This window comes from Sinocyclocheilus anshuiensis, unplaced genomic scaffold (genome assembly GCF_001515605.1).
Source record: "Sinocyclocheilus anshuiensis isolate Anshui unplaced genomic scaffold, SAMN03320099.WGS_v1.1 scaffold609, whole genome shotgun sequence".
Lineage (NCBI taxonomy): Eukaryota > Metazoa > Chordata > Actinopteri > Cypriniformes > Cyprinidae > Sinocyclocheilus > Sinocyclocheilus anshuiensis.
In genome coordinates this window covers 102,084-119,511 of record NW_015541011.1, presented here as the reverse complement: position 1 = coordinate 119,511, position 17,428 = coordinate 102,084, and the positions used below count along the sequence as shown (strand labels likewise).

Genomic DNA, 17,428 nt, shown 5'->3' with positions numbered 1-17,428 from the left:
CATTAATAAATTTAGCAGACAGATATTCTCATGGATTTATTGTATAGGAAGGGAGGGAGCTTGAGCAGACAGCAACACAAAAATATCACAGCATAATGCAATAATGTGTTCAGTATTAAGATTTTTCAAAAAAGATATTGAACTGATTTGGACTTTTAGGCACTTTAGAAAATTGTTTTGATATATTTGTATGAAATATAGGTTTGTTAAATCTCGGGTATTTAAGTCATTTTAAGATAAATAACATTCTGTGATAAATTGCAATGAGGTGGTCGTTTTGCAACAAGGTGGACACAGTTATGTTCATAACAGTAGACCTGCTGGTCAAGAAGTGACAGGTACAATTAAAAAAGGGAGAGACAGAGATATTGGGGAAAATGAAGAAAAGTAAAAAGGGAAGTGAATGTGCAGTTCAAGAGACAACCTTTAATTATTTTTCACGGCCCACAGACCAAGGATTTAGACCTTTTTATGTGATGGCCATTTAAATACAAGCTGTTGTACCACAAAAGGTACCATTTGGTGAGTGTGAGATTTCCCGGCCTGAAATTGCGTCCCAGTCCGGCCCTGACTGTAAGGGTATAGGGTTGGGGTAGGTGTAGACTGTAATAAAACACAATCTAATAGGTAGAAAAAATTTATTGTTGGTTTCCTGTAGCTGTATCCTTTCTAGCCACAACCGCGAATATAACACATAATAACTGTATTTGTATTACTGTAAGAGTAGGTTTAGGGTTGGGGTAGGTGTAGACGTTAATAAACCATAATTTTACAGGTTGCATTTTTCGTTGTCGAATTGTAGCCTACTACCCACTGTTTTAATGGGAGGTAGCAAAATCTGACAGGGTAGCACAAATCGGCAGAACAGGTGTCAATCGGTGCATCTCTAATCTTGGGTTATGTAGTCAATTAAGCTTCAGAGCTTTTCATTTTCACTTGTGAACCTGAAAAGCTACTAATGCTATTCAAAGTCTATTTGAAGTTCTTTCAGCATTTAAACATAATTTCTGTCAGAATGAAGGCTGTACAAATCTTCTTTAAAGCCCCGATGCTGTCATAATACTGTCATAATATATGATAACAAACCATTTTTTTCTTCTTTTTTTCTTTTGACTGGGAGAAAGAAAGAATTCATTAACAGCTTCATTCAACAATTTTGTGGAGTGCAGTTTCTGTGTATAAAAGGCAAGTTTATAACTTAGTTTTTACACAACTTAAAAGTGGCTGTCTACATTTTCAATACACTAATTAAAATCAAACTATATGGCAAATCACAACACAGGAAATTGTATTTGTCATGCTTAAATCAAATAAATAAAAACTGTGCCATCATTTACTTACTTTTATAAAAGAAGATATTTTGAAGAATGTTTCAACTGTTTTTATCCATATCATTGGGGTCCAGTGACATGATGATGATGAAATGACGACAAAATTTGTAGTTTTTGGGTGAAAAAAAAATCAGGTTTAAGTTTAAAAGACAATTATTAATTTGGCTCTCAGGATGTACACTGTAAAAATAAAATTCAAAGTTCTAAATGAAACAAAGATTTTTGGAGTTATAAGAAAATACTCTTTCAGTCTGTCTACTTCCAAGTTTCACATTTAATTCACTGTTTTACTTGTTTCTTTGTAATTATTTGTGAAATTTACTAGCAATTCCTGAGTGAAAATAGTTTTAAAATAAATCCTACACCATTTTTTCAGTGTTTTTATGCAGTGTTTATAATTTCTGTAATGTTATTAACTCACAACAAAAAACATTAGTTCATCTCAGGCCAGTTGAATATTGAATTAACTCAATCAGTTCCAGATGAGTGGAGAACTGAAAGGGGTTTAAAAGGAGGTAAGCATAGTTTACAATAACAGCCAGTGTCATTGATTTGTTCATGATTAGGTTGTGTTTATGGCTCAGCAGTACGAAGGGTCAATTTTGGCCTTGGTTGACTAAGTTTGTAAGCCACCATGAGGCTTTATAGGGATCTCGCTGCCCCTTTCAGGTTTAGTCAATGTAAAGGAACACCCTAATGGCTGCTCTCAAATCAATGCTATCCTTAACAACAGAGCAACAAAATGAACAAAGCTCCGTCTTGACATGTTCTGATAGATCTAACTGGCATCTCTGAGCTCAGATCTATGGGTAATCCATACAGATGTGTGTGGGTGGTAAACGACACAGTGAAGAAAGACTTGAGCGTTTGCTTGCAGTCTTGTTAGTGCTGTTGAATCATTATGTTTTCCTTTCGTGCACAAGCTTTTGTCTCTCCTTCATTAAAGCTAAACTTCAGCTGTTTTTCAGTATGCAGTAAAATGTAAGACTCAACTCTCTGTTCACCAAATGTACATCCAATTTCCACATAATAACTATAACTATGTTTGATAACATTGTGAATGAATGTTGCAGTGGCAGTGAAGGCTAGAATAAAACAGTCCAGATTTCATCAGTGCAATACAGTGCCCTTGAAAAAACACCATCGGAGCAGCTACACAGCAAAGATGTGATGAAGGGATGTGAGAATTAATTGATATTCATATTCTCTTATTCACAAAAGCCTGCATCTGACATTTATAAATGCCTCTATCCTTAGAGAGATGTAAAAATGTTGCATGAGTAATGAATATTGGTTATTTTCACTCAGTATTTGTAATGTGCCTTTTTAACAACCGCCGTATCAACACATTTAACACTTGTTTTTCAGAGCTAGTTTTCATCAAAGGAAACTATTGATATGATTTCTTACAGAGGCCTTTTTTCCAAGACTATTGCAAAAATGATGTGGAATTATCTTATGCTGTCTGTAAAATGACTGATTATTTTCCATCTGACAGACATCTTGACAATCTGATTAACTACTGTATACCCAAAGTTGAATTACATGAAGTGAAAAGTCTTGAAATTGCTTTAGAGGTCTGATGAATCATATTTAATTAGTATATGAATGCTGCATCTATTTGCATAGCTTTTACACGCCTATTTTAAGGACAGTCCGGGAAACTAAACTGTACTTCTTGAAAATAAGCTATGGTTTCCAATAGTAGACTAGAAACTGAATGTCTTGATTAATCTTGATGCAAAATCCAATGTGTCAATCAAAATCCAAGAAGAATTAAACTGTACTTCACAAAAATAAGCTATTGTTTCGAATAGACTAACTGAATACCTTGATTAATCTTGATGCAGCAAAAATTCATTCAGAGATGAAATGCACAGCTCAGATTGATCAAATATGTTCTTCCTTTAGGTGTCTAATAAATTACTTCATAATTGTCTCTGCATGCAAATTTTTTCACAATACAAAACAATAGGCATTTAAATGTAATGACCCTCAACGCTGCACTAGATTCAGTAATCCAGCTCTAGTGGGAAGAAGCATGACACTGAACTGAATGTGCAAATTACTGTTCTCATTAAAGTCTTAGGATACTTCTAATCAATTTAATTGCCCTGAGTAATGAGAAACCCTAGTTATGACAGAAATCAGAACCAAGAAAGACAACATTCATGTAGCCGACCACTTACAAACTTGTTTTTAACAGGACAGACACAGATTTTGGCATTTTGATTACATTTTTTCAACAATGAGCTGTGGGACACTTCATTCCTTCCCTTAAATTCAGAAGTAAAATACTAGGGTCAAAATGTTTTTAGGAATGTCTCAGTTGGAGGAAATGTGTTTTACCGTTAAGTAAACTATCAGTATTAATATAATACTCTTTTCTCAACATGCTCTAGCTAGCAAACAGTACATTTTTTACAAGGATTCTTGGGTAAAATGCCCAAATTTCACTCACAAACGGTTATCAGAACTCACAAAATGATATGACATGCTTATAATATTATTCAAGTTCATGCCTTACTGGGAGAACGAGGACATTGAACGTGGAGTTTTGTTTTGTCCCTTTTGCTGGCGTATACGGATGTTTAAATATTGAACATTATGTTGGCAAGACATTTCTGTTTAAAGAGTGTGTGGGTTGGTGTCTCATGAGATTACTTCAGAATTCTATGTGGACTGCTTTCATGTCCAAACTATACAATGCATGCATTTACTCTTCTGTGGAAGATTTTCTTACTAGAGTCAACAGCTGAAGCAATTCTCACGTGTATATTTGTTTAATCGCAAATAGCACGTAAGCTATCAGACTGAGGTATTTTAGACACAAGGTTATTTAGATGAACAGAACATTTATGGCACCTACTCCTCACCACTTGAAACCATCAGGTCCCTTCAGATCAATAACCACATTCAGCTCTTTGCCATCTTTAAAGAAACAATTTGATTGCATGGTTGCCTTTCAAACAGCAGTAGGCCTATAAGCAATTTGTTGCCTCAATGTATGACACTTCTGCACTATAATATCTTATCAACACTCATATTTAAAAATGTGTCTGAAATGCATTTGGAAGCAGTGTCGCAACCACTATAGACATTGAAAGGGACACTTTCCCCCTTAAATATTGTGATTGCTGGTTGACCAATGTGTTTTAAACGATTTAATCATTAAATATTTGTTTCCCTTCAATCATCCTTGTGTTTGAAAGTCAACACTATTTTACAATCTTCTTTCAGCTATGAAAACTTTACAAAACCATTTCTCAGACTTTAAAGATAGAGATATCTCAGAAATATGAATCAAATGCTATTCTGTTCAGCCACTGTCTTATAGCAGGCAGAGGCTCCATTCATTCGTATTTCTGCGAGCAATCTGCCTGTCACGTGTACACGAGCGCTCTGCGTATTTACGGTAGGCAGTGCTGCGCTGCTAAAGTGTATGCGTGACATTACGGTAAATGTATAGATCCGTCGGGTCTTGGTTGTTTGCAAAGCCAAAGAGCGCTGCAATGCAAATTTATCAAGACAATAATCGGACGGCATACCGAAAATAGCGCAGCAGAATCGCAGAAAACCTCAGAAGCTTCTTTCAACTATAATGGTGAGAAAGATATACATTTTTGGATTCTTTATTACAGATTAAATATCTTTGCGCGGTTGCTATACCTATCCATCTCGCATAGTTATACACAGAAGTACTGGCTACTTTCATTTGACTCATAACAGAGCAAACCTAGTAGTGAAACTCACGCGGTGTCGCAGGCAAGAGTGCGCATTTGTGCTTTAGGAAGTTTATTTTAATTCACTCTTGAACGGACCAAGCTTGATGCCGCTCAAAATGTGCGTACAAAAAGTAAATGGAGCACACAAACAGCGCGACAACTTACTGTTCCACTAAACTGACACTGGTTTGACAGTTAAGAACGTTCGTTTAAGAAGCACCTCCTTTCAAACGGAAGATTGGATTGGCAAGACTTGTTTTATGCAATATCCCACTTACTGAGTGGCTTGAGTCACATTTCTAACGTTAACAATAGTCACCGGTGCGTTTCGCGCGGCGCTTGAGGTCGGTGAGAGAGATTCCCTCGCATTACATTTTGTAAGTGCGCACAGTTTTGACTAACGTTATGTGTTATTATTTGTCTTCAGGGTCGGTCTTCAAATATGAATCTTTTTCATGCTGAGAAGGTGATTTTAAAGTAAATTTAAAGATTTGAAAGATTTTTGGAAATATCTCAAATCTAAAATATACCGTGTCAAACTAAATGGCGGAAAAACTGTTGTGATATCCTAGATAGGGGAGAGTGGGTACGGTTGCAACACTTCTTGCATTTGCTTTAGTTTCTCAGAGACTGTTTGCATTAGAAAGCCAGAATTATAATACAATAAAGCCACGTCAGTCAGCTACTCACCCACATTGCTGTAACACGTGCACATATGATTATATACATACAATTTATACTTGAATAGACAAAGTCAAATGTTGCAACTGACCCCACAACAGGGGACGGTTGCAACAGTCCACAGGGGCAGTTGCAACATTCATACAATACATTTGAACTACAAAATATTAATTTAATCAGAGTCAAGACACTGAAATTTAATAATAGCCTACTTCTGTTAACATAAAGATTACTGAACTGAGACCATTTCATAAACATAGCCACTATCTTAAGACTGTCTTAAGAACTAGTTTGACCAACTAGCAGTTAACAGTGGTAATCAGTCTTACTTTTAAAAAAAATTCAAATTAGACAAATCTACCATTTTATGGAACTAACTTGAGTCCACGTTTGAAGTGAGTCCACTTTTACTTAAAGGGGTCATATGATGTTGCTAAAAAGAACATTATGAGACTTTAGTCTTTGCAACTTTACAGATCTTCTTTATGCACCAAGAGCTTGTAACACTCCAAAGAGAAAGGAAAAATTGAAATCGCATGATATGACCCCTTTAAATAAAAAAGGAGAAATACCTAACTATTGAAAGGGCTTCTTTATTAATCCATAAAATTACAATTATGTAATGTTATGGCAAGCTTTTACATCAATGTTGTGGTAAGGGACAGAATTTTGGGACGGTTGCAACAACGTGTTGCAACTTGTCCCCACACTGACAGCCGTGACAAAACGTGGTATATTAGCTTGACACAATATCTTTGACACATGCTAACTATGCCTATTAGAAGCTAAGAAAACACAGATATAAATCATATGTTTTTACAATGCTTCACGCAAACAAATTAGACAGTATGACAAAAAATCTGATGATTAAAAAAAATACTTTTTTACCATGAAAATTATTATTTGTAGAAGGAATGGTCACATGTGCCTGATTTCATCCAGGAAGGATGAGGGGCTGATTGAGCATGTGTAGTATGAATATGATCACTGTAGCTCATTCCTGATTGAAGAAATAAGCCATGTTGCAACCGTCCCCACTCTCCCCTATGCCTTTCTCCAAATAATAATTTTTTAATAATAATCATGATAACAGGGATTGCAATTTAAGGTAAAATACTTTAATTTGATATCCTAAGTTTGTTATTTATGAAGTTTCATATAATAATAGACTTTTTATTAGTGTTTTTAAATAAATAACATAATGATATAGGCTAATATAAATAATAATAATATCACCAAAAAACAAACAGACATTGTTTTTCCAGATTAAAATATGCATTGCTAGTTAAGGAGAAGTTAACAGGTCTGGGGGAAAAAAGCCAAAAAGGAAAGGCTCATAAGGAAAAGTTACTTGATTTTTGTTGATATGTGAAGAAAAATGGCTATAACACACAAATATGATCGATACAAAGGCACCATTTTTGTGGAATGACGCTGTTATTGAAGTGTTTGATTTAGAGTTCTACCCTTCTGTAAGTCATCTTCATAATTGTACAGTAAATTATTTTTTAACAGCATGTGTATACTGTAATGCTTGGACTTTAATCTGTTGATGATTACTGGGCAGCAGTACAGAGATTAATAATATCATGTGAACAGTCTAGAATATGTTTTTAAATGCTAAATCAATATGGCGTTTGGAACTCTGCAGCACTGCAATGTTTACTCTCTGAAAACCACTGTCTTTGCACAGATTGAGATTTCAAGCGAAGCATGGGCAGAATTTTAAATGATAATAATATAAAAAAGCCTTTGCATACTTATTCCAATGCAAGAAGCTTTTGGAAAAGACCCACATATTTGTGACAACAAAGACAATGAACCTTTTCCTTCTCTCAAACTACCAGCAATTGAGCTTTGTTGTGGTTTCAGTTGAATTACTGAAATAAATGAACTTTTCCACGACATTCTAATTTATTGAGATGCACCTGTACTATCAGTAGTCTTGTTGTAATCATGTTCTTGGCATTGTAAAGGAATTCTTGGAAATCTCCGCTCCCTGTCTGATGCTACTTGCTCTTCTTAAGGTCAGAGAGTAATTGTTGTTTACAGCCTTAGTGAAACGCACAGACAAGGACTGGTGCAAGGAAATGTTTTGGTAATGTCTGGCTGTTTTATGTCCTCATTTCCCGTCATGTTCACACCTTTGAAATAGTGCCCACAGTCCTTTTTTCACCATTGGTTTCTGTGTGGTTTGTTACGTAACAGTTCAACTCAAATATCCATCGTGGTCTCCCAGCCTGAGGTGATTCCTCATGCAGATTTTGTGAATGGTGATCCTCAGGCCTGTCTCACTAGTTTTATGAGAAAACCCATGCTGCAGTGATCCAAAGTCCATAGCACTTTTTGAGCCACTGCCGTTTTTGATAATCAAAGCATAAAGCAGCGGTTATAGTGACATGTGTTTTCTTGATCTTTGTTCTGGAGACAGGTGTGGGCGGTGAATGTGTGGGAATTTATTACTCAGAGGAGGAAGAAACCTTGTCTTGTTTTTCCCGATTCTGTTACCATGGTAACATAAGGAAGCAGGGGCTATGCATTTTAAATAAAGTGCAGATACTGACCACTTGCTTTCTTTGAAATAGGGGGCTTGAAAGGGCAGGGTGATTGAAATCTAAATCCAGATCATATGTACACAAGACCAGAATTGCCAAATATTCTGTGGGTAGGAAATATGGAAGAATATACCTTCTTCTTGTGTGCAAAGCTTAGTCTAAGATTGATTACAGTGAGTTGCATGAAATATAGGGTTGGGTACCGAAACCCAGTACCAATATGGCACCGGTACCTATGTAACCGGTATGTACTTGAACCGAATCAGAACGCAGATTTTGGTGCCTCATTTTGGTGCCATGCCTGAGCTATCGATTGAAATATTTGTCCTCTGGTTCTCCGAAACAGACGTAAGAAGCATCATCACTAGGGTTGGGTATCGTTTGTTTTTTTTTTAGATACTGAAAAAAAAAAAAAAAAACCTTTAAAAAACGGTTCCGATGCCTAAACGGTGCCTGAACTGATACTTAAAATCGGTTAATAATAAATAAAAATTCCCCAAAAAATGATGAATTGGCCATTAGCACTATAAACACATGATGTCTGTTTAATTCATACTGGACGCCAGAGGGCGCCCTCGCACAGAAAATCCACATATTCCGTCATAGAAGTAACGAAACTCAGGAAATCCCTTATATGGACAAAGGCATTGCTATTATAGCTGTAAGTTAACTGAGTAAACATAACATAAACGTTTTGAATGTTAAAACAAAGACAATAAACACTCGAGGCATCACAATATGGTAAGGGGCATAACATTTCCGTCACTGCAAAATTCACTTTTGCAAGGTGTTTGGACATAAATGTGTGTTGGCAGTGTGTGTACACAACCACCCAATAATGATAAAAATCCTTTTTTTTTCTTCCTCCTTTTTTTTTAATCCCCATAAATAATAAGCAGTGTCTCCCAATAGCCTATTTTTAGCATTGGTGCTAATGTGACGTCACAATAGCCACAGGCCCCGCCCACGAATGTTGACAGACACTGCCGTTTTAACGTAGAACCGCCCTGAGCGAGTTCACAGCGAGTTGTACACAGTCCGCCATTGCTGCACTGACGAGAATGTCTCCCAAGCGTTTTAGGTGTTCTGTTGCTGGATGTATTAATCCACATAGCTCTCTCCATTTACTCCCGAAATCTGAGCCGCTGAAGACGAGGTGGATTAATTTTGTTTTCGAAGAAGATGCTCCCTCAACTCTACAGAAATTAACTTGCGTCTGTGCGAATCATTTTACACCGGACTACTTTGTGAATGAGTGTCAGTATAAAGCAGGTTTTGCACAAAAGTTGCTCCTGAAGGATGGAGCAGTGCCAACTGTTCGTGATCCAGCTAACGTTATGCCATCTAGAAGAAGTAAGTATCACGCGTTTGTTTTCCAAATTGCCTTTCTGAACGAGCTTCTTGGCACTCTTTAAGGCTAATGTTGCTAAAGCTACAATTGTCTGTCTGTTTTCACTGATGCTGCCTTCACGTGCTACCAGAATGATCGTGAATAGGAGTGTGGTAGTTAAAAATTGCATATGAAAGCAATGTGAAATCGACCGCTTGAATTTGTCTAGCTCATAATCATATTCGGGACTTATGAAGTTCGTGTTAGCACGCGATGGCACCATGAGACCAGCTATGTTGTTATTTTTATAGCGCCGTGCTCCCCATCTGTGTAATTCATAAATAATTTGGCAGGGTGCAGAATTCGGCATGACACCGTTTTGAACATACAGTATATGGCTGAACACCGCTACAAGCAGTTTCTGACATTTTCAGTGCGTGAGAGTGTTTTGTTATTGATGGCAATGGCATGATGCCGGTGCGCGAGCTCTAGAAATTCCACCCTCTTCTGAAAGGGGAGGCGGAAGCACCAGCTTGTTTTCATTTAAAGGGACAAACACAAAAAACTGCACGTTTTGGCTCATACCCTAAAACTGGCAATTTCAACAAGCTATAAAACATTTTCTTTAGGGTATTTTGAGCTAAAACTTCACATACACACTCTGGGGACATCAGAGATTTATTTTACATTTTGTAAAAAGGGGCATAATAGGTCACCTTTACGTCAGAATGTGAAAACTACATGGACACTCGCGTTACTACAAAGATTTGTTGGATTTGTATTATTAGAGATTTCCGACTTGTGTTCACGTGCATTTTCTCAGTCAGGAAATAATTTTTCATGTGCGGTGCCTGTGATGATGCTTCTTACGTCCATTTCGGAGAACCAGAGGACAAATATTTCAATTGATAGCTCAGGCATGATGAGGCACCGAAATCTGCATTCTGATTCGGTTCTAGTACATACCAGTTACATAGGTACCAGTGCCATATTGGTACCGGGTTTCGGTACCCAACCCTAATCATCACCGACACCGCACGTGAAAAATAATTTCCCCACTGAGAAAACGCACGTGAACTCAAGTCGGAAAGCTCTAATAATACAAATCCAACAAATCTTTGTAGTAACGTGAGTGTCCATGTTGTTTTCACTTTCCGATTTAAAAGCACAACTCGGGACATGAGAGCATCCGAGGAGCACCTAAACTTCTGAACCCCCAACACTGCACGGTTTTGGTGTCTCTCTTATCTGACACACACATTTGAGGTCTTGGAGTCTTCACTAATGAGCTAATGAGTTGAATCAGGTGTGTTTGAATAGGGAGACATCTAAAATGTGCAGTGTTGGGGGTTCTCCAGGACCAGGATAGGGAACCACTGATTTAACATCACTGCAAAGTGGAAAACCGCTCAAGAGTGCAGCACTCTGGGCTAGACAAGCAGATGGTGACCTGCTTTCTGTCCTGTCTTATTCCATCACTGGGTTGATTTATCAAGCACTGTTGTGTGAAACTGTGACAGCACCATATTTTCAGATACTCAAACCAAAGAATCTTCAGTTGCTGTATTCCGTGATTCCATGATGATGAACAGTTTGGTAGAAGAGGCTGCAGTGAAAAAGATGATTTGATGTTAATAGTGTTTGGATAAAGTATTGTAGCTTTTTTGTTTCTATATTTATTTGTTCTATTTCTGTATTTGATTCTATGTTTCCATATTTATCTGTTATCTCAGGGCTGCAGAGTTTCACTTGAGTTAAATGTCTGATTGGGATGGACACTTGAGCTGTTAATTCTCAAATAATGTATGCTCCCTTCAGCCATAGATTGTGCATATATGATATCTTGGTGTGCTCAACAGACTTTAAAATGTGATATGATCCATTGTAGTCGAAACAATACTTTATCCTCCTGGCCTCCAGGAATCTATTCACAGTTGCTGTTATTGATAGCTTTGCATTGACCTTTTTTAATGTGTTTTGATTGTAGATAGTATCATCCCAGGCTCGGTGGAAATACGTGACTTTGGCTGCATTTCTGCAAAACTGCAAAAACCTGTTTAGTAGCTCATCGGCTACAGCAGGGGTCACCAAACTCGGTCCTGGAGGGCCGGTGTCCTGCAGAGTTTAGTTCCAACCCTAATCAAACACACCTGAACCAGCTAATCAAGGTCTAACTAGGCATACTTGAAACCTCCAGGCCGGTGTGGTGAGGCAAGTTAGAGCTAAACTCTGCAGGACACCGGCCCTCCAGGACCGAGTTTGGTGACCGCTGTGCTACAGTGTTGCACTTGTGATGCGGAGCATTCGGGAAACACGAGTCAAGACATTCCTCAAAGCCTAGTAGAAGGAAGCTAAAACGCCATCGGCGGACATTTAATTTAATTTCATTTCACAAACTGCCATGATATTCTTTTTAGCGCCAGTCGCTGAACATTTCACTTTTAAACTATCATGCTACAAGCAGTGCAATAGACTTTAAGACAAAATTATTAAATTATTGTAAACATTAGCCGATTTTGAAAGGATATTGAGTGAATTGATTAAGTGATGCAATTGTTTTTGCCATGAATATAGCCATTGCTGCTGACATGGCGTTATGATCATAAATAAATAAATAAACAAGCAGCGCAATATAATTTAGCAAAATATAACCACAGACACATTTTTTCATTTTAAAAAACCTGTATCTGCAATAGAGAGAATTTTTTATTTTTCGCTTGATATAAAGGAAATGAAATAGCGGCTCTTATGGATGTGTCACCTGAAAAGTGCAACAAAATGTACCTATAGAGCAATGCATTTCAGGTATTCTTGTTTTCAGAGTCACATATTTCCTATGAGCCTTGGTTGGATAGTATTGTGTTCCAGGAGAACAATATGCAATCTAGATCCACCACATTTGGTACAATACAATGAGATGGTGATTTATGAAACACTGTACCTTTAAGTCTTTGTTTCAACAGTACACTGATGTACACTGACTTCAACAGTGCATTGCTGTGTTTTTTCCCCTCATTATTTTACATAGACTTTCCATCATAAATATTGTCACTCTTGAATGATTCTATTAGGCCATATTGATATATTGGTGCCATCTCAGTTATTGGCCAAAATTGCTGGTTAGTTTTAATTTTTCGGTATTGTCCCATATTATTAGATATTGGGTATCGATTTAATTAATTTATTTTTTCCTATTTTTATTTTTAGACTACCTTTTCCATCATTTAGCACTCACTTAAAGTTAATCTTTAGTAATATAAGTTTTCACTGGTCTCAAAATTGATATATTATATTGTTGTGATGCCTAAAACATAACTTTATTTCTAGTCTGTATTATTTTAATTTTTTTTAACAATATAGAATACAATTTTAATGTCGGCCATATCATTAAAATAGTAATATCAGCGTAGCAATATTGCCCAGAATTGTATTATCCGGGCAATTTGTTTACCTGCATGCAAACCAAATCCTGTTAAGTATTTGATCTTGGTGGCCATGAACTTAAAAGCTACAAATACGATCATTTATTTTGAAAGCTTGTGACTTGTTTAAACTGTTGTTTTTCTGAAACCACTTTCAGGACAGAATATTGAATGCTGACATATAGAGCAGTAAAAGTGGTGACCATTTATACTGTTTATATAAAAATATATAGGTGTTTATTTTTATATCAGGTATCTGTCACACAAGTGGATTGTTTAGAGAAAAGGATACTGTGTTCTTACTGATTGGACTCTCAGAGTGTTGGTCTAGTTTAGCTTCTAGTTTAATTTCCTCCAACACTGTTATGTCAGCAGGGCACCACTGTGCCACAAAATGAACAGATGTCCTCACCTGGATTTCTCACAGATTGGATTACTACGCCTAGGCAGCCCAGGCTCTTTAGAGACTGAATTGTTGCAAGACTGAAAACAATCCCTTTGATTTTAGCCAAGGTTCCAATATGGTTAAAGCTAGAAGAAAACAATGTGTTATATATTTTGGGGCTAGATAATTCTAAATGGGTGAATAAGTATGTGCCGAAAGCATCTAAGCCTCTGAAGCTCATGCGTGGCCTTATCAGGTTACAGAGGGTGCCGTTTGGGATTGAATTCGTTGCGTGGTTTGATTTGTACTCTGTCTACAGACACAACCTGCTTTTGCTTGGCATGACACAGACAAGCTGACATCTGTGTAGAGGAATATTTGAGTTCAAAACTTAAGCTCTGTCAGCTCAGAAGCATCTGTGCTATCAGTTGCTGCTGAAAATGATTTCAGCTCTTTGAAAAGAAAGCCTTATATTCAGCACTGCAATGTTATAGCTTAGATTGAATTTATCCATCCATCCATCCATCCATTTACACAACACAACACAACACAACACAACACAACACAACACAACACAACACAACACAACACAACACAACACACAAAGCTGATATATGTTTGGAATATGTTTGCATATTCAATGGTGCATGCTCATTTTTCTCATTTGTACATTTATTTTTGCTTTCATCCAACACTAACTTTAATCTTTAAAAACAAGGTATTAATTTATTTATTAATTTATTCCTTCATTTATTTTTATAATAAAAAAATATAAAATATAATAAATATTTTGTATAATAAAGAATTGAATAACACTGTTAAATGTACATATTTTGTACTGTACATAATGTTGTGATGTCTAAATTAATTGAATCATTTAAAATTATTTTTACTTTTTAGTTCTTTCATTTTAACTTTTCAGTTAATTATATAAAAAAATCAATTGAATTCAATTTTTTTTGTAATGTGTATTCATTCAAAGTCTTAAATTTACACGTCTGTAAAGTCTTAAATTATCTTAAAGAGGTCATATGATGTTGCTAAAAAAAACATTATGTTGTGAATTTGGTGTAATGCAATGTGTTTATGCGGTTTAAGGTTCAAAAAACACATTATTTTCCACATAATGTACATTATTGTTGCTCCTCTATGCCCCGCCTTTCTGAAACGTGTCGATTTTTACAAAGCTCATCGTACTCACGTTTGAATCGTCAGTGGCAAATTCTTTAAATATAAAAAACGTACTTGCATGCTGTGAGTCCGAAGCGCCAGACTGTCTTTGCAAAGTTGGAACGGCCCCACTTTATAGAAACAGCCTTTGTGCGCAGACGCATTGTAGGCTACTCTGCAGGTTCAGGAAACAGTCCTCCATAAAATGTGCTGCACACATCTGAATATTTGGGTTGAACTGTTCTGGAACAGTGTTGTAAATACAATTTAACCTCTGATTTCTAGTTGTGTCCTCTTTTGGAAGTTCAAACAATGTAGTTTCGCTTTCACAACGAAACACACAGCGTCGGCAGGCTAGAGAACAGCACAGCCAGCGGATTCGACGAAGGAGCGGCCGGCGGGCTTGCGGCAACCGCATGTGACGACCCCGGGCTGGACTCCGCTTCATCCACGGTGAAAGCTGATCTGGCGATCCACAGCACGAAATTGATGTATTTCTTCAGCGATCAGCTCTAGGCATGACGAAGCGGATATCGTCCTCTTTCGGAAGGCCAAACAAAGTAGTTTTGCTTTCACAACGAAACACACAGCATCTCCACGACATGGTGGCGGTGGCAACAATACTACAGCGAGAATAAAAGTTACGCCTTCTTTCTTTGCGTGAACATTTGGAGCGGTGTTATGCAGATCTGCCCATACAGTGACGTAGACATGTGGGGGCATGTTTAAACGAGGCGTTTTAGGAGGGCTTAACTAACTTAAGTAAGTCTTAACTTTTATAAAGAATCTCTTTGGGTTTGAGACTTCAGTCTTTGCAACTTTAGGGATCTTATCTATGCACGAACAGCTTGTAACACTCCAAAGAGAAAGGAAAATTTGAAATTGCATCATATGACCCCTTTAATTCAAGGAAACATTGATTTTGATCGATTATTCATTTGATTTATCATCATAAAGTGTAATTAACCGGATTCAAATTTTCAGTCTGTTAACCCTTACGTATCTAGCTCTGTTAAATTAACACGCTGCTTGATTTCTAAGTTAAGTTATGTGTACTTTCAATGCTCTTTGACTGGCTCTGCAATTCTGTTGTGCAGACTATACAAAATTGAAGCAGGTTAGGGTTAGGGTTAGGACAGGGGTAGGCAAGTTCGGTCCTAGAGAGCCGCAGTCCTATTATGCTGTTACATTATGATTATATATTCAGTGGCATAAAATGGTCTTTAAAATGACAATAATATCACTTATCGCAATTATTTCTGGGGCAATATATCGCACAACAAAAAGTTATCGTGACAGGCCTACACGGGATGCGCATAAGCGCTTTGTGCCATTCTGGATTGAGCCTTTCATACTGTATTATAATACTTTTGCACTAGGGGTGCTCCGATTGATTGGCTACCGATCACTATCGGCCGCAATACATTTTTATGGTATATTTTATAGATAGGTAGAAATTGTTCTTTGTTGAAATATATACTTAAATTTAGGGGTGCTCCGATTGATCGGCTACCGATCACTATCGGCCGATAATCACGTTGAGATGTTTGATCGGCGGTCTCTAAAAAGGCAGATCTCAAAAAACCGGTCTCAAGCTGATGACGCTGCCGTGAGAGGTTTGGCACGACATGCAGCGTCACCGTCTCAGTCTCTGTCCGGCGCGGGTGAAATAATTATAATGCTGAAGGTGAGGTACTCGCCTTCATATTTTTTTTCATTAAATGACTTATAAAGTAATTTGAAAACCTTTGTGTGAGACGTAATTTCACAAACAGCGTGAGTGAATCACCACGCACTCTCTTTTAAAATACGCCAATGGCTTCAAATCACCGCATCGCATCTGTCTATAAGCGAGCTGCACGCTACACAGTTGACACAGGAATTGTCACTTGCACAATCGAGGCAGTGTCACATCATCACTAAAGTTTATAAATTGCATTACTTTTTAATTCTTGACAGTGATTAAACATTCAGCGCTCGCACGCTCTTCTGGAGACTGAGCGCTCATGCACACTCACAGCACACACACATAAAGCCAGGTTCACATTACTCCGTTTGCAGTGCATTCGTGGTGCGTATTTTTTCCGCGCTCATGTTAACGGATTAAAGCATTCACTGCACACAGTTGCACAGAGTCAGTGCGTTCAGCAGCGGTGCGTCTGCAGCAGTGCAGAAATCGTTTCCACACCGAGTCTATTGCTGCGCTGCAAGCGCTGAATTAAAGTAACAGCGCATTGTTTGCAGTAAATATGAACATGGATTGACACGAAAATGTAGTAATTAAACCATAAATGCATATTATTAAACACATATGTGACCCTGACCACAAAACCAGTCAAAAGGGTCAATTTTTTGAAATTGAGATTTATACATAATCTGAAAGCTTTCCATTGATGTATGGTTTGTTAGGATAGGACAATATTTGGCCGAGATACAACTATTTGAAAATCTGGAATCTGAGGGTGCAAAAAAAAAATCTAAATATTGAGAAAATCGCCTTTAAAGTTGTCCAAATGAAGTTCTTAGCAATGCATATTACTAATCAAAAATGTAAGATTTCATATATTTACAGTAGGATATTTACAAAATATCTTCATGGAACATGATCTTTACTTAATATCCTAATGATTTTTGGCATAAAAGAAAAATCGATAATTTTGACGAAACAATGTATTTTTGGTTATTGCTACAAATATACCCCAGCGACTTAAGACTGCTTTTGTGCTCCAGGGTCACATTTATGAAAGCATACAGAGTGTTCACAGAACACTGTTATTTTTAACTAAAGCAAGCGGCTGCTGCGTGCATGGTTTGGCATGGCAGAATGCC

The 17,428-nt window shown here is 37.2% G+C and overlaps 1 protein-coding gene across 1 annotated transcript in view; it reads left to right on the top strand.

Annotated features, from left to right (window-relative positions):
• Positions 1-4,792: 4,792 nt before the first annotated feature.
• The window catches only part of LOC107690346 (tumor protein p53-inducible protein 11-like), a 68,350-nt gene continuing 55,714 nt past the window's right edge, over positions 4,793-17,428 (top strand). Inside the window, exon 1 of the mRNA XM_016488646.1 lies at positions 4,793-4,935. The gene's annotated coding sequence lies outside the window, so the exon portion shown is untranslated. The remainder of the gene's footprint in view (positions 4,936-17,428) is intronic.